General features: G+C 48.2%; 1 long non-coding RNA gene and 1 pseudogene across 1 annotated transcript; one reads left to right on the top strand and one right to left on the bottom strand.

Annotated features, from left to right (window-relative positions):
• Positions 1-9,928: 9,928 nt before the first annotated feature.
• LOC127784542 (L-type lectin-domain containing receptor kinase IX.1-like) lies at positions 9,929-11,982 on the bottom strand (annotated as a pseudogene).
• Positions 11,983-18,238: 6,256 nt separating this feature from the next.
• Positions 18,239-18,978, top strand: LOC127784545 (uncharacterized). The gene is made up of 3 exons (XR_008019546.1): positions 18,239-18,390; positions 18,493-18,613; positions 18,769-18,978. It is a non-coding gene; the product is annotated as an uncharacterized LOC127784545 (long non-coding RNA).
• Positions 18,979-19,380: the final 402 nt, after the last annotated feature.

Below are 19,380 nucleotides of genomic sequence, written 5' to 3'. Positions count from 1 at the left end.
CCGCCACGATCACAACGATCGCGAACGGCGGGTGCCAGGCAATACCGGTCGAGGACGTCGCCATAATGACGACGATGATGGAGATCGGTGCCAAGACAACAGCGGGAGACGACGACAGGATTCTCGAGATCCAGGCCAACATCCTCGTAATCGTACGCCGGAACCAAGCGACCCATCGTCATCGTCATCATCCTCGTCTTCCTCATCATCAGATAGACATCCACGTAGGACACACGATCACCGACAACCCACCGCCCCTAGCGCTGGGTGTAGAGCTTTCAGTCGTTCCCTGCGTGATGTCCGATGGCCTGAGAGATTCCGACCCGGAGCAATAGAAAAGTACGATGGGAGCACCAACCCAGAAGAGTTCCTTCAAGTCTACTCCATAGTACTCTATGCTGCCGGAGCAGATGACAACGCATTGGCGAATTATTTGCCAACTGCGTTAAAAAGCTCTGCACGTTCATGGCTGATGCATTTCCCGCTCTACTCAATGTCATCATGGGCAGACCTGTGGCAGCAGTTCGTCACCAACTTCCAAGGAACCTACAAGCGCCATGCGATCGAAGATGACCTACACATGTTGACACAGAACTCGGGTGAATCCTTGAGGGAATATGTTCGGTGCTTCAACGAGTGCAGAAATACAATCCCCAATTCGCGCCTACAAATTCGGTGTCAGAGATCGCTATACTACCCAGGAGTTTGCGACAAGACGCATCACAACTACTCGGAGATTGTTCGAGATTGTTGAGTGATGCGCCCACGCAGATGGTGCGCTAAGACGCAAGAATGATAAGCCGAAGACCGGGGGAGAGAAGAAACCAGCCACGGACGCACCTGAGCCAAGCAAGAAGAGAAATCGCAAAAATGGGAAAAGGAAAGCTCAAGCGGAAGTCCTCGCAGCAGAATACGCGAACCCTCCCAAGTGCCCAGACCCACAGAGTAGCGACACAAAGAAAGCATGGTGCCCCATACACAAGACGGACAGACATTCTTTGGAAGATTGCCTTGTTTTCAAAAAATCGCTCGAGAAGCGCATTGCATTTGAAAAAGGCAAGCGAGTACGCGTGGTCAAAAAGGATGCGGAGGCGGCTCCCCAGGAATCGGATTCAGCATATCCAGACTCTGACCTCCACGTTTCACACATCTTCGGAGGTTCCACAATGTACTCCTCAAAGCGAGAATACAAGAAAGTGGAACGCGAAGTCCGTTCGACATGGCAGGGGGCTACACCCAAGATGAAGTGGTCTGAACAGAAGATAGAGTTCTCGGAAGAAGACCACCCCAAGACCGCCGTCATTCCAGGACGATATCCAATCGTGGTCGAACCCACTATTCGGAACATCAAGGTCGCGCGGGTTCTCATCGATGGTGGCAGCTCAATCAACCTTCTTTTCGCCAGCACTTTGGACGCGATGGGAATTCCGCAAAGCGAGTTGACACCAACTGATCAACCCTTTCATGGAATCACTCCCCAATCCTCGTCCAGACCACTGGGCAAGATTACGTTGCCTGTGACTTTCGGCCAAGCTAACAACTTCCGAACGGAGCAGATCACCTTTGATGTCGCTGAATTTGACACAGCTTACAACGCCATCATCGGGAGAACTGCACTTGAGAAGTTTATGGCCGCATCTCACTACGCGTATCAAGTGCTCAAGATGCCGGGACCGAAGGGAACAATCACTATTCAAGGGAACGCAAAGTTGAAAGTGCAATGCGACAAACGGAGCCTCGACATGGTCGAGCAAACGCCCAGCCCAGCCGCCACGACTGAGCCACCCAAGAAAGTGAGCAAGACAAATAAGATGCCGAAACCAGACGGCGCAATCAAGATCGTTCCACTCTCCAGTGCCAACCCCGACAAGACCGTTAAGATCAGGGTGACACTAAGCGAGAAATAGGAACTCGCGCTCATCACCTTCCTCCGCGACAATGCTGACGTGTTCGCTTGGCAACCGTCCGACATGCCGGGGGTCCCTAGGGAGGTGATTGAGCACAAACTCATGGTGCGACCCGATGCTAAGCCAGTAAAGCAAAGACTGTGGAGATTTGCATCAGACCGAAAACAAGCCATACGAGAAGAGCTCGACAAACTTCTCAAAGCTGGCTTCATCAGAGAAGTACTTCATCCAGAGTGGCTAGCCAATCCAGTCATGGTACGGAAGGCCAACGGAAAATGGAGAATGTGCGTCGACTTCACCGACCTCAACAAGGAGTGTCCCAAGGATCACTTCCCTCTTCCTCGAATAGATCAACTGGTGGACTCAACAGCCGGCTGTGAGCTGTTGAGCTTTCTCGACGCTTACTTCTGCTACCACCAAATCAGCATGGCAAAAGAGGACGAAGAGAAGACAGCGTTCATCACGCCGTTCGAGGTATTTTGCTATGTTATGATGCCGTTCGGACTGATAACCGCAGGGAATACTTTCCAACGCACGGTCCAGGGTGCACTTAGCGACCAGCTCGGCAACAATGTCGAGGCATACGTCGACGACATCGTTGTCAAGACCAAGACAGGCGACTCATTGATTGACGATCTGCGAGAAACGTTCGACAACCTCCGATGATATCGCCTCATGCTCAATCCAGAGAAGTGCACGTTCGGAGTACCGTCGAGCAAGCTGCTCGGTTTCCTCGTCTCTGGCAGAGGAATAGAAGCAAATCCCAAGAAGATCAAGGCAATCGAGAACATGAAGTCGCTCACAAGACTCAAGGAAGTACAAAAGCTAACCGGATGCATGGCAGCACTGAGCAGGTTCGTCGCTAGGATGGGAGAACGAGGGCAACCTTTCTTCGCTCTGCTAAAGAAGCAAGACAAATTTGTATGGACACAGGAAGCTGAAGAGGCATTCGTTGCACTCAAGCGCTACCTATCAAACCCCCCTGTACTTGTTGCTCCCCAACCAAATGAAGAACTATTCCTCTATATTGCCGCCACGCCATATTCCGTTAGCACCGTCATTGTTGTCGAGAGAGAGAAAGTACAACGACCAGTCTATTACGTCAGCGAAGCTCTCCACGACGCAAAGACAAGATATCCATAGATCAAAAAGCTGCTTTACGCGGTCATCATGACATCAAGGAAGCTACGCCACTACTTTCAAGCCCACAGAGTCACAGTTGTCTCCTCCTTCCCTCTCGGTGAAGTTGTGAGAAACAAAGACGTTGTCGGCCGCATTGCGAAATGGGTAGTCGAGCTGAGCCAATTTGATGTCCACTTTGTGCCACGAACAGCCATCAAGTCCCAGGTACTCGCCGACTTCGTAGCCGATTGGACTATACCTGATAATAAATCAGACAACCAAGTCGACAACGAAATGTGGACAATGGCGTTCGATGGTGCACTCAACAGCCAAGGAGCAGGGGCAGGATTTATCTTAACGTCTCCTTCCGGAGATCAATTCAAGCACGTAAACCACCTCAACTTCAGGGCGACCAATAACACAGCCGAATACGAGGGACTACTCGCCGGGATAAGAGCTGCAGCCGCACTTCGGGTCAAACGACTAATCGTGAAAGGGGACTCCAAGCTAGTCGTGAACAAGGTGCACAAAGATTATAAATGCTCTAACCCCGAGTTATCCAAGTATCTCGCAGAAGTCAGGAAGCTAGAGAAAAGGTTCGATGGGATCGAGGTCCGGCACGTCTACCGCAAGGACAACATCGAGCCAAATGATCTAGCACGACATGCGTCCAGACGAGAACCGCTCGAGCCCGGCACTTTTCTGGACATCCTGACGAACCCATCAGTAAAAGAGGTCAGCAGCGAAGTTAGCCCGGCCGCCCTCGACATTAGCTCGAAGGCCACAAAGGCAGAACGTGCCGTTGCCGATATCGAGACCACAGATGAAATCGGAAATTAACCAAGCCGCGAAATCGGAAATTAACTTTCCAACTTCACGGTTGGGGGCTAGGATCAGAGCTTATTCAACCAAGGCAGGTCAAAGATTCAAGAGCCTTATCCTCCGAGAAAATTCCTCTGACGACAAGGCTGGGGGCTAGGGATAGTGTACGACTCAAACGACTGACTAAAATCGTGAACTGAGAACACACTCTTACACACGACATCCGGAGTAAGAAAGATTTGTTAAGATAGATTTCTTTTCTATTTCACAAAATACTCCTTACAATTTTTACACAAGTCTAAAGCTATATTACACTTTTTCCTAAGATATCTATCACAGGATACGAAGACTACCAAGAAGGCCAATGCCAGTCCATAGACTGGAAGACCTTCTCCACCAACGGCGCCATCGATTTCGCCAGGTGGTCTATCTCCGTTGGAGTCCTCCCAGAATGAGCAAAACCCTCACGGAGAAAATCGAGGTCCAGACGCGGGCGATGATCTCGTAGGCAAGCCAACACGTGCCCTCCGTCATATCGGCTCGATCGACGACACTCTTGCTTCAAGGCCTCGTCGATACGTTTGCCGACGCCATCGAGTTGAGCACAGGCCCTGTTCAGCCACGAGATGTATCCGGCCGCCGACTCCTCGGGATCCCCACGGGGTACTCGGAGCTCTCTACAAACCTTGGCCATGGATGTGCAGCAACTCTTCAAGTACGAGTTGAACCACACCTCACGACCTCGGAGCGTTTCCACAGCCTGCTCTTTCTTCACTTCAAGCATGGTTCTCTCGAGTTCCGCTACTACAAATTTTGTCTTCCAATATTGGATACGACGATCTTGGCCAGCAAGAGCACTCTCGAGATCTGCTCAATGTGGGAACAACTAAGTCAAGCTACACCCCTCTTTCGAGAACATAGCTGATCTAGTCGGAGGAGCAAAAAGGGATGAATGGACCACTAACCTAAGGAAGTCGTCGCCATCCCCGTCCCCGTAGCTAGGATCTGGTCTACATTGTCTGGCGACGCATGTGGTTCAAACGCGAGAGCCGGAATGATCGCCGGTGACTCAGGCTGCCCGCGCTGCTGGACATCCTCGTCATCAACATCTCTACAAGGGACAAAAGGTATTCAAGATCAACATGCAAGAGTAAGCTAGGATAATAACTGCACGCACAAAGGCGGTCGAGGTCCATCAAAGTTTTACACAACATGTCTAAGGAGTACAAGAGATCCTACTCTTCAAAAAGGGGGAGAACAGATTCCCCCAGATCGCCGACTTCTTCCATCACCTCCTTACGCGTGTCGCTAGACGCCCCCTGATCCAAGATCTCGCGCAAATCGAGTTCAGGATGCGCCAGCCTCACACTCGCAAGGACGTGGCACGCCCCGGTGTAGATCCCGTTAGACGTCTCCTCCCCGATCCTGGCCGCATGCTTGGAGGGGATCTCCTCCATCTCCGCCGCTAGCTCCGCAAGAGAAGATGTCAGCGAGAACTCATCGGGATTCGCTGGGATGGTAGACTTGATGCCGCACTCCCCGGCGAGCTGGTGCAGACCAGTATAGGTGACCGCAACGAGCCACAGATTTCTGACAGATTGTTCCCGAGCTCCGACATGCGGTGCTCGAGCCCCTGCCATTGTCGCTCGTTGCCGGCCACCAACTCCCTCATCTTCTTGAGGTCATCACAAGCCTCCGCCAACTCGTGTACCAGCCGGTCAGCGCGCTCGTTCGCCGACGCCGCCGCCGACCTCGCCTCCGCAATCTCGCGACCAATGCCGCGAGCACCAGCCTCGAGGAGGCGCCCCATTTTGACCTGGAGCTCCTCCCAGGTGAGGACGGTAGCCGGTGGACCACGACCAGCCGTGGGATCGCTGGCTGGGCCGCTTGGTGTCGCCTCGCAGCTCCCGGGCGCAAGCATGACATCCGTCGAGGCCACAGCGGGAGACGCGCCGGAAGTCCCTCCGTACTCATCTTGCACCGCATTCGTCCGCGCCGCCCTATGAGACAGCCATGGTTCAGACAATGCTCGAACAAAGCCACGGAAACTTAAGTTCATCCACTTACTTCTCGCCAACCGTCACAAGTCGTTGTCGTCGTGGAGGCGGGGGAGACGCGTCCGAGGCCTGGAAAACGGTTGAGGCAAAGTAAGGCGAAATTCTTCTGGCTGTATGATTAGACAACAGGATAACTTACTGAGGGGGTAGATGCCTTGCAACGATGTCCACTTACAGAGGAGAATTTCCTCCCCTTCGTCGGAACATTGCCACCACTTGTGGTAGCAGCAGCAGCAGCAGCATCGGACGCCTCCTTGGCGACCTTCTCTTTCAGTGACGCCGCCACCTGATAGTCCGCGAACGGCCTGATGATGTCAGTCAAAGGAAGAGCCTACGCTTAATCAAGTCACAAAGCGATCTCGGAAGGAAAACGCGGAATGCCTATTGAGTACACTTACATTGATGGCAGCGTCACGTTCGGCCGCCCCCTTCTCACAAAGGGGAACGGGGATGTTACTCTCCGTTGTCAGGCCACTGATCATCACCTGGCCGACACGACGTCCCACGGTTTCGTTGTTCAGACCTGTGAATCGAGAACCAAATTTCGATAAATCAGGAGGAACGCGAACACGAGCATGTCAGGATAAATGCAAGAAAGATACCCCGAGGAGAAACCCGGGTCGCGTCCTCCGGTCCAGAATAGTCAAAGGCTGGATGGACTCGAGCCTGGAGCGGCTGGATCCGTCTACCAACGAAGTCGGCAGCGACTTCATACCCCGACAATCCTCGTACTCGGAGATCGTCGACAATATCGATGAACGACTGAAGAGAAGGGGTCAACGGGGGCTTTGCGGTCCAAGACGAGATCTTGTCTAGTTGTTCCTCAGGAACAACGATGACAGGGTCCGAATCTTCGATCTTAAGGTAGAACCACCTCGTCCGCCATTTGCTGCGAGAGGAAGGGCACTGGAAGGGGATATAACGCGACTTCAGGCCATCCCGAAGTCGGAACCCGACGCATCCAGACACCCTGTTGGACTCCATCCAACGCATCTCGTAGTAGAAGCGAAAGAGATCGAGAAAGGGCTCTACCCCAATGTAGGCCTCACAAAGATGAGAAAAGATACTAAGGAAGGCGATATAATTGGGGTTCAGATGGAGCAGAGAAAGACCGTAGAAGTTCAAAACCAAGAGAAGAAATTCGGAAGGCGGAGGGAGAAAACCGCAGAGAATGTAGTCTTTGATCGCAACCATGCGACCTAAGACGGGCTGGGGTTCAGTACCTCCTGCTTCCCTTTCCATGGTTCCACGACCGGGAAGGGCGCCGTCTTCCTGAAGCTTCTTCAGCGACGCGCTGGTGGAGGATGATTTGCCAAGATCCATCGTCGATCGGAGATCGCCGAACAAAGGGCTAAGGTCGACGAACTAGGGTTTCTTGTGGGAGCAGAGAAGACGAAGAACGCTTGCAGGCGGGATGTTTTCTTCACAATAGGTGGACTTCAAAATGGATCCCCAAAATTCCTTTAAATAGACACACTACCGATGGTGCGAATTCCAAGGAAAGGAGAGAGATGGCCGCCGGAGATTTCTGGGTCCGTTACACGCTGCAGTTTTTTGGACTTCAGTTTAAATTCACTCGTGACCGTTGGGCTTCACATGGTGTTCTCGACTACGTCCTGTCTCTACGATCCTCCCACCGGGAACGACAACAGTCTCGACACAAGAAGTCGCGAATGGTTACACGAGTTCATTTAAGCAGAAGTCGGGGGCTACTGTCAGGGTTACGGGTTAGGTATACCCTTTACCCTCCGATATAGATCACATATCGGTATGGCATACCCACGCGCATACGGATACTCTCTGCATACACTAAGGAAATCCTTCACGGAGTCTACGGATGGAAAGAGTCCTACTCGGACAAGACTGGGTCGTCAATGTATCGTGTAGGGTCTGATGTCTCCGAGTTCTACTTGGAAACCGCCTGACCTGCGATATAAAAGGGACCCCCCGAGGAGGACCTAAGGCATCAAATCTCAGAGCCAACACAACCCTCACAGCCTACGAAGTCGGAGCCTGCAAGGAGCCAAATCGCCGGGGATCTAGTCGAACCAACTCGACTACGATCTCGCCGGATCCGTCAAGTTCCATTGTTCCCTTTGTAACCTGTATTTTCCATCATATAATCCCACATCAACTGGATTAGGGCTATTACCTATCAAGGGGCCTGAACTAGTATAATATCCATCTTTTGTCTGCTTGATGTCGTATTACGTAGACCCTTGTACCAACGTACCCCAATACCCTCTATATCCGGTCTACGGGTATCACCCGTCGACATGCTTCGCGGGATTAAGTGCTTTTTACCGGCATGGGATCTTCCAAGGGTTGCCTGGGGCATCCTCGGGACCCTAATTAGAGCTAAGGCCTCGCGGGATTAAGTGCTTTTTACTAGCAAGCTATCATGTTCAGGTTGCCCCGTGTCCTCGGGACGAGCTGAATCCTCGGGACTCCCCAAGACGCCTGAGCATGCTCCCATTGTTGTAAGTAAACTTCTTTGTTGTATTGGACAAGCTTCTCGATGTAAGGAGTTCAAGATGGGCATAACTTAAGATAAGCCATCTGTACCAACCGGTGCCCGCCGATGCACCTACAAGATGTAGATTTTGTAGGTCTGGACTCTCTTTTTGACACCTTGAAGATCTAAATCTCTTGTAGGTCTCGACACTCTTCGTGAGACCTTGAAGATGTAGATCGCCCTCGGGGCATAGGCCCGGAGGAGCCCACAGCGCCCCGAGCACTCCTAGGGTAGTTCTTGTGGTCTCGACACTGTTCTTAAGACCTTGAAGATGCAGATATTGTATGGCTTGGTGGGGCCTGTAGTGCCCTAAGCACCCAAGGGGGAGGGAAACCCCTGTTCCCATTTCTCCAACAACCATCAAGAACTGTAGGCGCACGAAACTGCTGGTAGTACCAAGGGGTGTTCCCGCCATCATGGGCCTCTTCGGCAGTCGCTTGCTTGCAGCCGTACCAAGCTGCTGGGACGGGGGAGGCTTCTTCCTCTAATTAATGCCGGCCACGCCTTGTCGCCCGCCGTCTCCTTTGCTAGATGACTACCTCACATCGTCGCTCGTTGCCTCGACCTCTCCGCCAGCCATCTTTGCGAATCCCGTCGACGTATGGTGTCATAAAATAGTAGGAAATCTCATAAAATAATATATATGGTGTGTACCAGCAAATTAACACTTTTTTATTTTTGTTGAGCAAATTAATTCACGTTCTTGGAGTATCCTGTAGCAAAGACCACATCTTTTGAGTATCATGCAGCAATTTATGAACATTAAACATCTTCACCAGTAATCTCAGGCTCTGAGCTTAATTAGCTGCCGTCCTCCGAAACTGAGTACATTAAACATTTATGAACATCGATTCTCCTCTAGTAGAAAACGGATATATTTGGATCTTTAAAAAGGAAGAGAAAAATGGTAGTTAAGCTATAAATACACGTCTATTTTTCCAGCAACGAGATGCCGGCTAGCTAGTCGGAAGACAGTGCGGTCCCATCGGTGGTCTCTGAAGGTGGAACGGCGCCGCGGGAGCCGTCAACCGATCGGGACCCGTACGCCCGTCCAGTGATTGCGAGCTGTGGCACGGCCCCGTACAACTGCCGCGGCAGCGCCGGCGCGCAGCAGCGTCACGTCGTCGGACTGCAGAACGTGCATGGCCTGTGCGATGGACGGCCGCTCGCTCCGGTCAGGGTGTGCGCACCAGAGGCCGACGATCAGCACGCGCTCCATCTGCCAAAGCTCGCTGTGCTCCTCGTCATCGTCGTCGCCCCTCAGCCGCGGGTCGACTGCGTCAAGGATACTGCTCCGGCCGTACAGGTTCCACACCCATTTCAGCAGCACAAAGAACCCGTCGGGCGTGTCCGTCACGGGTCACGGCCTCACGGGTGACGGGTCCCAGCCTGCCTAGTGCGAATCTCGGCGTGATGGGCTGGTGAAAAATGTGAAAGAAATCAATTGGAAAAACTTTGACAGAAATATAGCATTTCCGAAATATAAAATCGAATCACACGCCACACTCACACCGCTACGTACACACGACACATACGGATACAATATTATGACAAGAGAGAGATCGACCATCTCCGAGAGACCGAGACACAGATCCTCAGACATCATGCAAGCATGGTACGACGTACAGTACATCACATTTTACGAGATTGATAACCAGGATGTCGACGAAGCAGGTTATATTCCACGAATCGGCCGGGGAATCAGTACGCAAACGAGCCAGACGACCGTGTCGTGCCACTGGTAGCCGACGAGGGGACGCCGCTGCTCGCGAAGGACGAGACGCCGGAGAGACGGTACTCGCCCATCGCGAAGTTCTTCGCCGGCAACGGCGAGGCCATGTACATCTGCGGCCAGAGCTCCGGCTGCTTCGCGTCATCGGACTGCAGGACGTGCATAGCCTGTGGAATGGACGGACGATCCGCCATGTCAGGCTGTGCGCACCACAGCCCGACGATCAACGCGCGCTCCACCTGCCGCACGTCGTCCTCTTCCCCGCCGGCGGCGGCCCAGAGGCGCTCGTCCGCCGCGTCCAGGATCGCGTTCCGGCCGTACAGGCTCCACGCCCACTTCAGCAGCATGAACGGCGGCGCGCCTTCCTGCAAGAGAACCGGTGGCCGGCCGGAGACGATCTCGAGGAGGACGATGCCGAAGCTGTAGATGTCCGACTGAACGCTCGGCCGGCGCGTGGTGATGAACTCTGGGTCTATGTACCCGGCAGTGCCGAGCACGGTCTTGGTCGTCTGCCATCCCTTATCGTGGTCGACGAGCCTCGCCAACCCGAAGTCACCTAGCTTGGTGTTGTATGACGAGTCGAGCATGATGTTGCTTGGCTTGATGTCCCCGTGCACGACGCATTGCTCCCACTCTTCGTGCAGGTAGCGTAGTGCCGATCCTAACCCAAGAATGATCTTATACCTATACATATATCGACAAAACCAATGATTATGCATGCATGATCTGTATAACATACCATGCAAAGAGATCATCGATCAACCTAGATCTCTATGGTCAAACTAAGGAGATCTTGTGTGGCATGCATACCTCTCTGACCATGTTAATGGCTTGTCACTTGTCGTTATAGATATGCTTGTCAAGGCTCCCTTGCTGGACAAGCTCGTACACGAGCAAGAGCCCCACGGAGCTATCGCACCAGCCTAACAAGCGCACGAGGTTGCGATGCCTCAGGGAACTGATGATCTTCACCTCGGCCTCGAACTGCTTCCTGCCCTGCGACGACGAGTCCGACGAGAACTTCTTGATGGCCACGTCCACGCCGCCGGCGAGGCGGCCCCGGTAGACGCTGCCAAAACCACCCCGCCCAAGCTTCTCCTCCTCCGCGAAATCACGCGTCGCGGCCGCGAGCTCGCCGTACTCGTACAGCCTCGGTCCAGCGGCAACGAGCTCGTTGTACGCTGCACCGTGCCTCGGGCCGTCGGACACCACTCGCTCGCCGTATTCGTACTGCCTTGGTCCGGCGGCGGCTGCTGGGTCGCCGCCGTACTCTTTACCGTGGTTTGGTCCGGCGGACGCCGCCACTGGCTCGAGCGCACCGGCTTCGGCGTCACGAAGCTCGTTAGGCTCGCTCTCGTGTGTGGCGGCGGCTTTGATATGTTGATGCTTCGTGCTAAGGGCCTTCCTTTTTCTGCGGCACTTGACGTATACGTAGAGAAGGACGGCCATAAATAATATGCACACCGGGACTGTTACAGCTATAATGACCGGAAGGGGATTTGGCGGTGGCGGGGGCGGGGGCGGAATTAATGGATATTGAATATCCGCCGCAGGTGCGACCCAAGGTGCGTTGCTAGGACTAGGAGAATGTGGCGAAGGTGCTGCTGCCGGACCAGGTCCAGGTGGACGTGTCATGTCTGGTGCAGGTGGCGGTGCAGGAGGCGAAGATTGAGGTGCCGGGGTCGGAGGTGGAGGTGGCATGTCTGGTGCAGGAGGTGGCGGTGGTCCGGATTCTGGAATAGCAGGTGGAGGCGTAGCTTGAGGTGCCGGGGTCGGACGTGGAGGTGCAGGCGAATCTTGTTGGATTGGAACAGGTTCAGTCCCCATTGGGTATTTGGGTTCTTCGCGAACGCCACTAATCCACTACAAGAAAGAGAACCAAGGGAGCTCAACGATCGAGCCGGCGATCGACCGACCTCGATCCTCCGGCAACTAGTGTATCCTAGCTAGCTATGTACCAAGAAATGTGGTGTCTGGGGCGAATGGTACCAGATCGCATGGCACACGGATAACTTATATATGAGATTTCGGAGCGCTTTGCCTTTCAATAATTAGCATCACGCGAGTACAGCTGATCCCGTTGTCCTAGTCCGACATGCATGGAAACCAGTTAATCGTTTTGCTAGTTGCATCTGTGAGATTCTTTTGCAACTTGCATTTCATCATATATGATGTGCTATTGGTAACGCAGGCTGACAGTTGACTTGACCTAGTCTTCACGTGTGATATTCGTGATAGAATAATTGGCAAATGTGTTTATTGTTTCACTTAACGAGGATAAGTTGGGATGAAATAGTTTTCATAAGATGTTTTTGTTTTATTATGAAATTAAAGAGATGCATAACGGAGATACACATTTTACGTGGAAAACACTTGCAGGAAGAAGCCACGGGCGCCGACCGGCAATGATCACTATTGAGGAGTTGATTACAAATGTAAGAGAAAAACAATTGAAATGTCACCCCTTCTCATACGGTTTACATGAGTATATATAGGAGATAAAAAAAGACACCTAATAGGAAAAGATGTGAAGTCCTATTAGGAAACTAATCCGAATATATTGTATGCCTAAAATTCAGATGACATATTTAACAATCTCCACCTTAAAACGAATTTTCTCTTGTAGCATAAAAATCAATCATCAATCACCCAAAATACCTCATGTAGGTAAAATCAACGCATGCCAAATAGTTTCTAGGACTATACTGTAACATCAACCTAGAGCAAAGCTCAAACTTAGTACGTAGCGGGATCTGGCTTTGGCATCATATTAGCTGGGATATCATGAATATTTATCTTGCATATTTTGACTTCACTTTCAGCAATCACACCTCAAATAAAGTAATATCTCATGACTATCACAAGATATATCAACCCAAGACATAACTCCACAACGCTCAGTGTACAAACCTCTAAGACAAATAGCTTCTTTACAATCTTCAGAAATAGTTATATACTCTGCTTCAATAGTAGATAAGGCAACAGTTGCTTACAAACTTGTCTTCCAACTAACACCACATCCTCCAATAGTGAAAACATAACCTATGAGCGATCTTATTATGTCCAAATCTGCAGCAAAATATGAATCCACATAACCAACAAGCCCATCTCTAGATCTCCCAAACTACAAACAAGCACTAGAAGTACCACGTAGGTATCTGAAGATTCATTGAACAAAGCACTAGAAGTACCACGTAGGTATCTAAAGATTCACTGAACAACTTTCCAATACACTTTGCCAGAATTAGCCATGTATCTATTAACAACACTCAATACATGTGATAAGTCAGGATGAGAACATACCATGGCATACATAACTGAACCAACTGCACTTAAGTATGAAACTCTAGACAAGTACTCAACATCACGACCTGATTATGGATATAAATCTAAAGATAATATGAAATGTGTAGCTAAAGGCGTACTGACTGGTTTTGCGTCATGCATATTGAAACGATGAAGAACTTTTCAATATAACCTTTATGACTAAGATATAACTTGTCAGATTGTCTTTCTCTAGTAATTTTCATATCTAGAATTTTCTTCGCTGCACCCAAATCATTCATCTCAAATTGACTACTCAATTGTGCCTTTAATTTTGCTATATCTAATTTATCTTTTGCAGCAATCAACATATCATTGACATAAATAAGCAAATATATAGTTGAACTATAAACAACTTTGAGATAAACACAACTATCAAAACTGAATATTTTAAACTTCTGAAAAAGCATGACAGAGTCAAATCTCTTATGCCACTGACTAGGTGGCTACTTCAACCCATAAAGAGATTTCTTCAACCTACATACTAGGTTATCTTTTTCACGAACAACAAAACCTTTAGGTTGCTCCCTATAAATGTCCTCTTCTAACTCCCCATGTAAAATGCAGTTTTAACATCCATTTGCTTTAGTTCAAAATAATGCATTGCAACAATACTGAGTAATATGTGAATTGAACTATGCTTCACGATAGGGGAAAAACATCATTGAAATCAATACCTGAAATCTAGTTATAACCTTTAGCAACTAACCTTGCTTTGTGTCTTGCCTCATCACTTGGAGATATACCTTCCTTTCTTGAATATCCACTTGCAACGGATAGGTTTCTTCTACTTTGACAATTTCACCAATTTTCAAGTGCGATTCTTTTCAAGTGACTCCATCTCATCATACATCACAATTATCCATCTATTGCAATCATCAGAAACAATAGCCTCAGAATATATAGAAGGTTCTGCATTACCTTTAATTTCTTCTACCACACTCAAAGCATAAGCAACTATGTTCGCTTCTTCAATATATCTTCGAGGAGGTCTAGTATTTCTTTTGGGATTATCTTTTGCAATAGAATGGTTTGGTGAGTGCTCAACAGTTGAAGAATCTGAATCTTCAATATATAACAGGTACATCTTGGTTAATATATAGCAACATCTTTCTTTTCTGGTGCATGCCCTGATTAAGTGATCCATCTGCATACTTGCTTTCTTCTGACTCTCAGCAAGAACATTAGTAGAATGTTTGTCATGTAACACAATTGATTTATGGAAGACAATATTTCCCCTAGCTGTGTCACTCGGAGTTGTATTCCTGCATGTGTGTAGCTAATTAATTCATCTTTTTGTTATACCCACAAGTGTGTAAAATTCTTTTGCAGGTGCATTGTCCTTATAGGAGTACTTAATTTGAAATGGACATTTTCTTGACCTCGTCTTAAGCTAGCTTGCTTCATCCTAAATACACCCTACATCCTAAATAAAGGGCTATCCTAATATTCATATTTCGTCCCAATCTAATAGGTGCACTTTTGTAGAAGGATTTTTATAAGATTCACTGAATTAAATAAAAAGTTGATTTGTTTCATTGATATCGGACTTAAAAATAGAAGCTAGGGCTGGAAGGGTTTTTTTCTATTCTTTGAGGCGGGTTGCACCTGTCAACTCTTTTTCTCTTTAACCACATCTTATTTAAATTTATTTTCATCTTAATTACCCTAACCACCCTCCCACACTTCTAATCACCCTTTCTTTAATGAGGAACATCTAAATATTATTTTTCTTTCCTGATAGTTTATTAGATGAATCGTAGGTATTATAGTAATTTTGGGACTGAGAGGGAGCAAATTTTAAATCTATATTATTTAGTTATATAATACGATCTATGGTTATAACAATACAATCCACCCAATCAATTGTCATATCTTTCGATTATAATGTGAGAGTTACCTAAAAAGTGCCCAATCAGTAGATAGAGCTAGATAGATACAAACATATAAATACAGATGGACGTAATTTTGTGTGATCACTTGCAGATAATTAAAAACTGAATATGCTATTTTATTTTTTGTGATCTAGCAAATTATATTGATCAAGAAGCAAATGACCAGTTCAAATGCAGCGCCTCATGCATGCATGAGGAAGGGATGACTTTTTTTTTTTTGGAAAATGGAATGTATTGAGCTAGTGTATGCCAGGGACGATTAATGCGCCAACGTCTGACTTGCTCAGGTCCGTTTCTGCATGCATTTGCATTCTCGCATAGTTGTATTACAAAATATACATATATAGCTTGCACATGGTACAACTAAGATGCATATGGCAAGAAAGTTGGGTGTACGTTACAAACGCGTGCTTTGTTGGCAACACTTTCTAGATCTCCGGAAGAGGAAGGACCCCAACATGTACTTCTGTTATCGGAAACTAAAATGGAAGACACTAGAATAAATTAACACTAGCTAATATAGAAAGCATTTTTCATGGGGTCAAAACATATTTTTTTCGTGCGGTTGGGCTGCCCGTCTGACCAAGAAGGTTTGCGAAAATAAGATTTTGCTTGTGGGTGCATATGTTGTCCGCACGCGAAAAGGAAAAATAAAAATCCATAAATCCCAAAAACCATATATCAGATTTTGCGTGTGGGTGCTTATGTCGCTGCTCGAAGCTGATGCCACCATCCTCGTCGTCGCTCAAAGCCACCGTCACCGTTCTCATCATCCTCCTCCTAGTCGTCGTGCGAGGCAGAGGGCGGCAGGATCCATGCGGGAGAGGAAGGGGGAATTGGGTCGTCTGTCCCTCCCATCACCCCTGTGGCTCATTATCATCGCCATTGCCGCACGGAAGGGGGAGCAGGATCCGACACTGACGTGCCTCCCCACTGGATCCATTGCTACCCCTTTCCCCACAGTGGGATCCGCCACCGCTGCACTTCTCACCGCCGCCGAGCGCCTCCCCACCGTTGGACCCGTCGCTGCCACGCCTCCCGCCCACCATGGCCGGATCCACCCCTCTCGAGGCCAGTCAGTGGTGGATCCAGGAGAGGCCCACTCGGCTGTCGTCAAAGGGGAGGAGGAAAGGCGATGGAAGAGCGCCACTGCGACATCACGGATTAATGGTTGAAACATTTAAAGAAAAACACATGCAACATTAATAAAGCTATTTTTTTCATCAGAATATGATCATGTATGATTTTGTTGTAAATATTTAATTATAACAAATTTAATGGTGTAATCGGATCATATATCAAAATAATAATTTAAGTGAAAAAGTAGTTTGAAACTTATTAAAGAACTCATTATCTATGGGAAGGATAGATAAAGGAAGGTAGGCTAGTAGGCGACAGCTACATGCATAAAGTGCACAACAATAGATAGGAGCATGCATGCAGAAGGTGGTCCGATCTTTTCGGTGTGAATCGGTGAGTAGGAGGATTTTCGCAGAAGGTACGCACGACAAATTAATAAATCCAGTTTGAGTTTGGAGCTTTTTAGGCTCTCTTTAAAGCTCGTTTAGGCCTTGTTACTTCGCACGCGAAACAGGAAATACTAGTTAAATATTAACAATTACAAAATTACAAATGTGTTTATTTGATGTTTTTAAAATAAATTTCTATAAAAAAGTATTTGAAAAAAATATGTTTGGGAAGTATACTAGTGCTAGTTGCGCGCGGCCGGCTACCGCATGCGCTCCGGCTATCTGGCCGTCACGTAAGCCGTGGTGTGTAACCGTACGTGCAGGCTAGGTGTCTGTGTGTTTCGGAGAGTGAAGCGAGAGGCGGCTGCGCTGAACGTGCGCAGTACTATACTACCGTTTCCGCGCGCAGTACTATACTACCGTTTCCGCGATTGATGAGAGGCGTGACGCAGTGGTACGTGTGCCCGGACGACCAACGGCGGCATGATTAGGCGCTATATATAGGCCCTGTTCGGTTCCATGGGCTAATGTTTAGCCCTCACCTTTTAGCCTCAAATTAGCCCTCAAGAATTCAAATAGGTGGGTTAATTTTGAGCTAATGTGAATTAGCCCCCTAAAAACATTAGCCCCTCCAAGGGATGCTAATGGGGCTAATTTTGTGTGGAGACCATCGAAAGGCAGCTCTCTCTCTCCTTCTCTCTCCTCTCTTTCTACTATCTCTCCACCTTTTAGCCTTGAATTAGCCCATGGATCCAAACATACCATCCTAGGCTAATATTTAGCCTACCAATTTATGACTAAACATTAGCTCTCAATATTAGCCCTGGGCTAATCTTCTAAACAGGGCCATAGGCACTCACGCGATTGTGACCTATGACCATGTGAGTACCCGATATAGCTGATTCGCCTCGCGTTGTGTGGTTAGCGCTATAATTGTTCTAATAGAAGGTCCTCCAGCGCCAAGACAATCAGAGTCAGCAATCGCTAAGGTAATAAAATGGAGCCGGCCCTGATGTGATAAAAGAGCTATAGGGTCGTACATACATACATGCATGATTCTCTCATTTCATCTGAAATTCGAATGCAGATCAATTGGGGAGTACTAATTAACGAAATTGATTACTTAAGGCCAATCTATCTATCTATCCATATATCTATCTATACTTATACTAATTGGACACTTCCTACAAGCTCTCACGTTAACCAGAAAAATCCAACCATTGATTAGATAAATCGTGGTATAGTAACCATTGATGTAAAAAATAATTTAGCTACGCATAGCAATTCTGATGGGCCACGTTAAAGCCCATCTAATGATCGAGCAAAGAGGTTATTTTATTCTATCTATTACGAATAGTTATCTCCAGCACCTAGGGATAGAGAGAAACAGAGTTGTCTCCTGCAGCAATGGCAGCGGTGACGAACGACACAAGATGGTCGATCTGGACTCTAACCAGAGGCATCAGCGCAAGCGAAATTTGTTGAAGTTTCAAAGCCATGGAGAAAACTCTAGGGCACACAAGTGATGACCTTCAGATCTCTCCCAGGTAATGTTTTTCCTCAATTCAGATTGGTTTCTCATGACTCCCAAACAATATCAAACCTTTTGGGTTGAGATTTGCCATCGTCTGAACCTCTAAATTTGATAGGTCATAAATCAAGATGCTGGTCGTCAAATAAAAAATAACGCTTGCGAATCCGTTGCCGTGCATGCAATCTTCTATCGTCAGAATCCTCCACCCTTGCATCTGTATTCTAAGTAAGATGCAGGTATCCATCAATTTTGCATGAACCGATCGATCAATTATGCATGTCCTGTGTCATCTATTTTCACTACTGATTTATTCTGAGTGCACACGATGAAATTTGTATGGTCAGTCAGACATGATTCTCACGGCATCATCTAATGGTCGTATGTAATACAGGCTAAGGGAAGGAGATGTGTCTACGCAGCGACGACTAATGCACAATCAATTAACCTTCATTTTAATGCTCCCTCCATTTTTTTCTTGGTCGATGAGGGCTTTATGCGGAAAAAGAAATTAACTACTACCTCTGATTTTTATGTAAAATCAAAGGTGTTTTTGATTATTATTCTGTGATAAACAATTGGGGGAATCTATTCACAAAGTGGTTTTGGAGATGATTGGATTTCATACGTGATTGCAGGATTTATCATTTTATGTGACCGGTCAGACCGGGCTCTGGTAGCCGGTGAGATCAGTGGTATATGCGCGGTCAGACCGGCGCAGCCTGCGGTCTGACCGGCCGACACTGTGTCGATTTCGGTTTCGGGTTGTTTATTTGGATATCCGAGTTTATTTCATGATTATGACTTCTAGATGGATACTATACGTATGTAATACTATTGTTTGCTGCTAATGAGTCAAGTTGGAGATAGCTTGGTCTCGGATTATGGTTTCTTTGTTTGTTCCATGTGTAGGTGACTCGATGTCTCGGGAGAGTATTTGCGGTGATGGACTGGGAGTCGGCTTGGGGATAAGACGACGTCCGTGGTGGTCAGAGATCATGCGGGA

This window comes from Oryza glaberrima, chromosome 9, assembly GCF_000147395.1.
Source record: "Oryza glaberrima chromosome 9, OglaRS2, whole genome shotgun sequence".
Taxonomy (NCBI): Eukaryota; Viridiplantae; Streptophyta; class Magnoliopsida; order Poales; family Poaceae; genus Oryza; species Oryza glaberrima.
The sequence above is the reverse complement of the archived record's forward strand: the minus strand, read 5'-3'. Positions and strand labels throughout refer to the sequence as shown.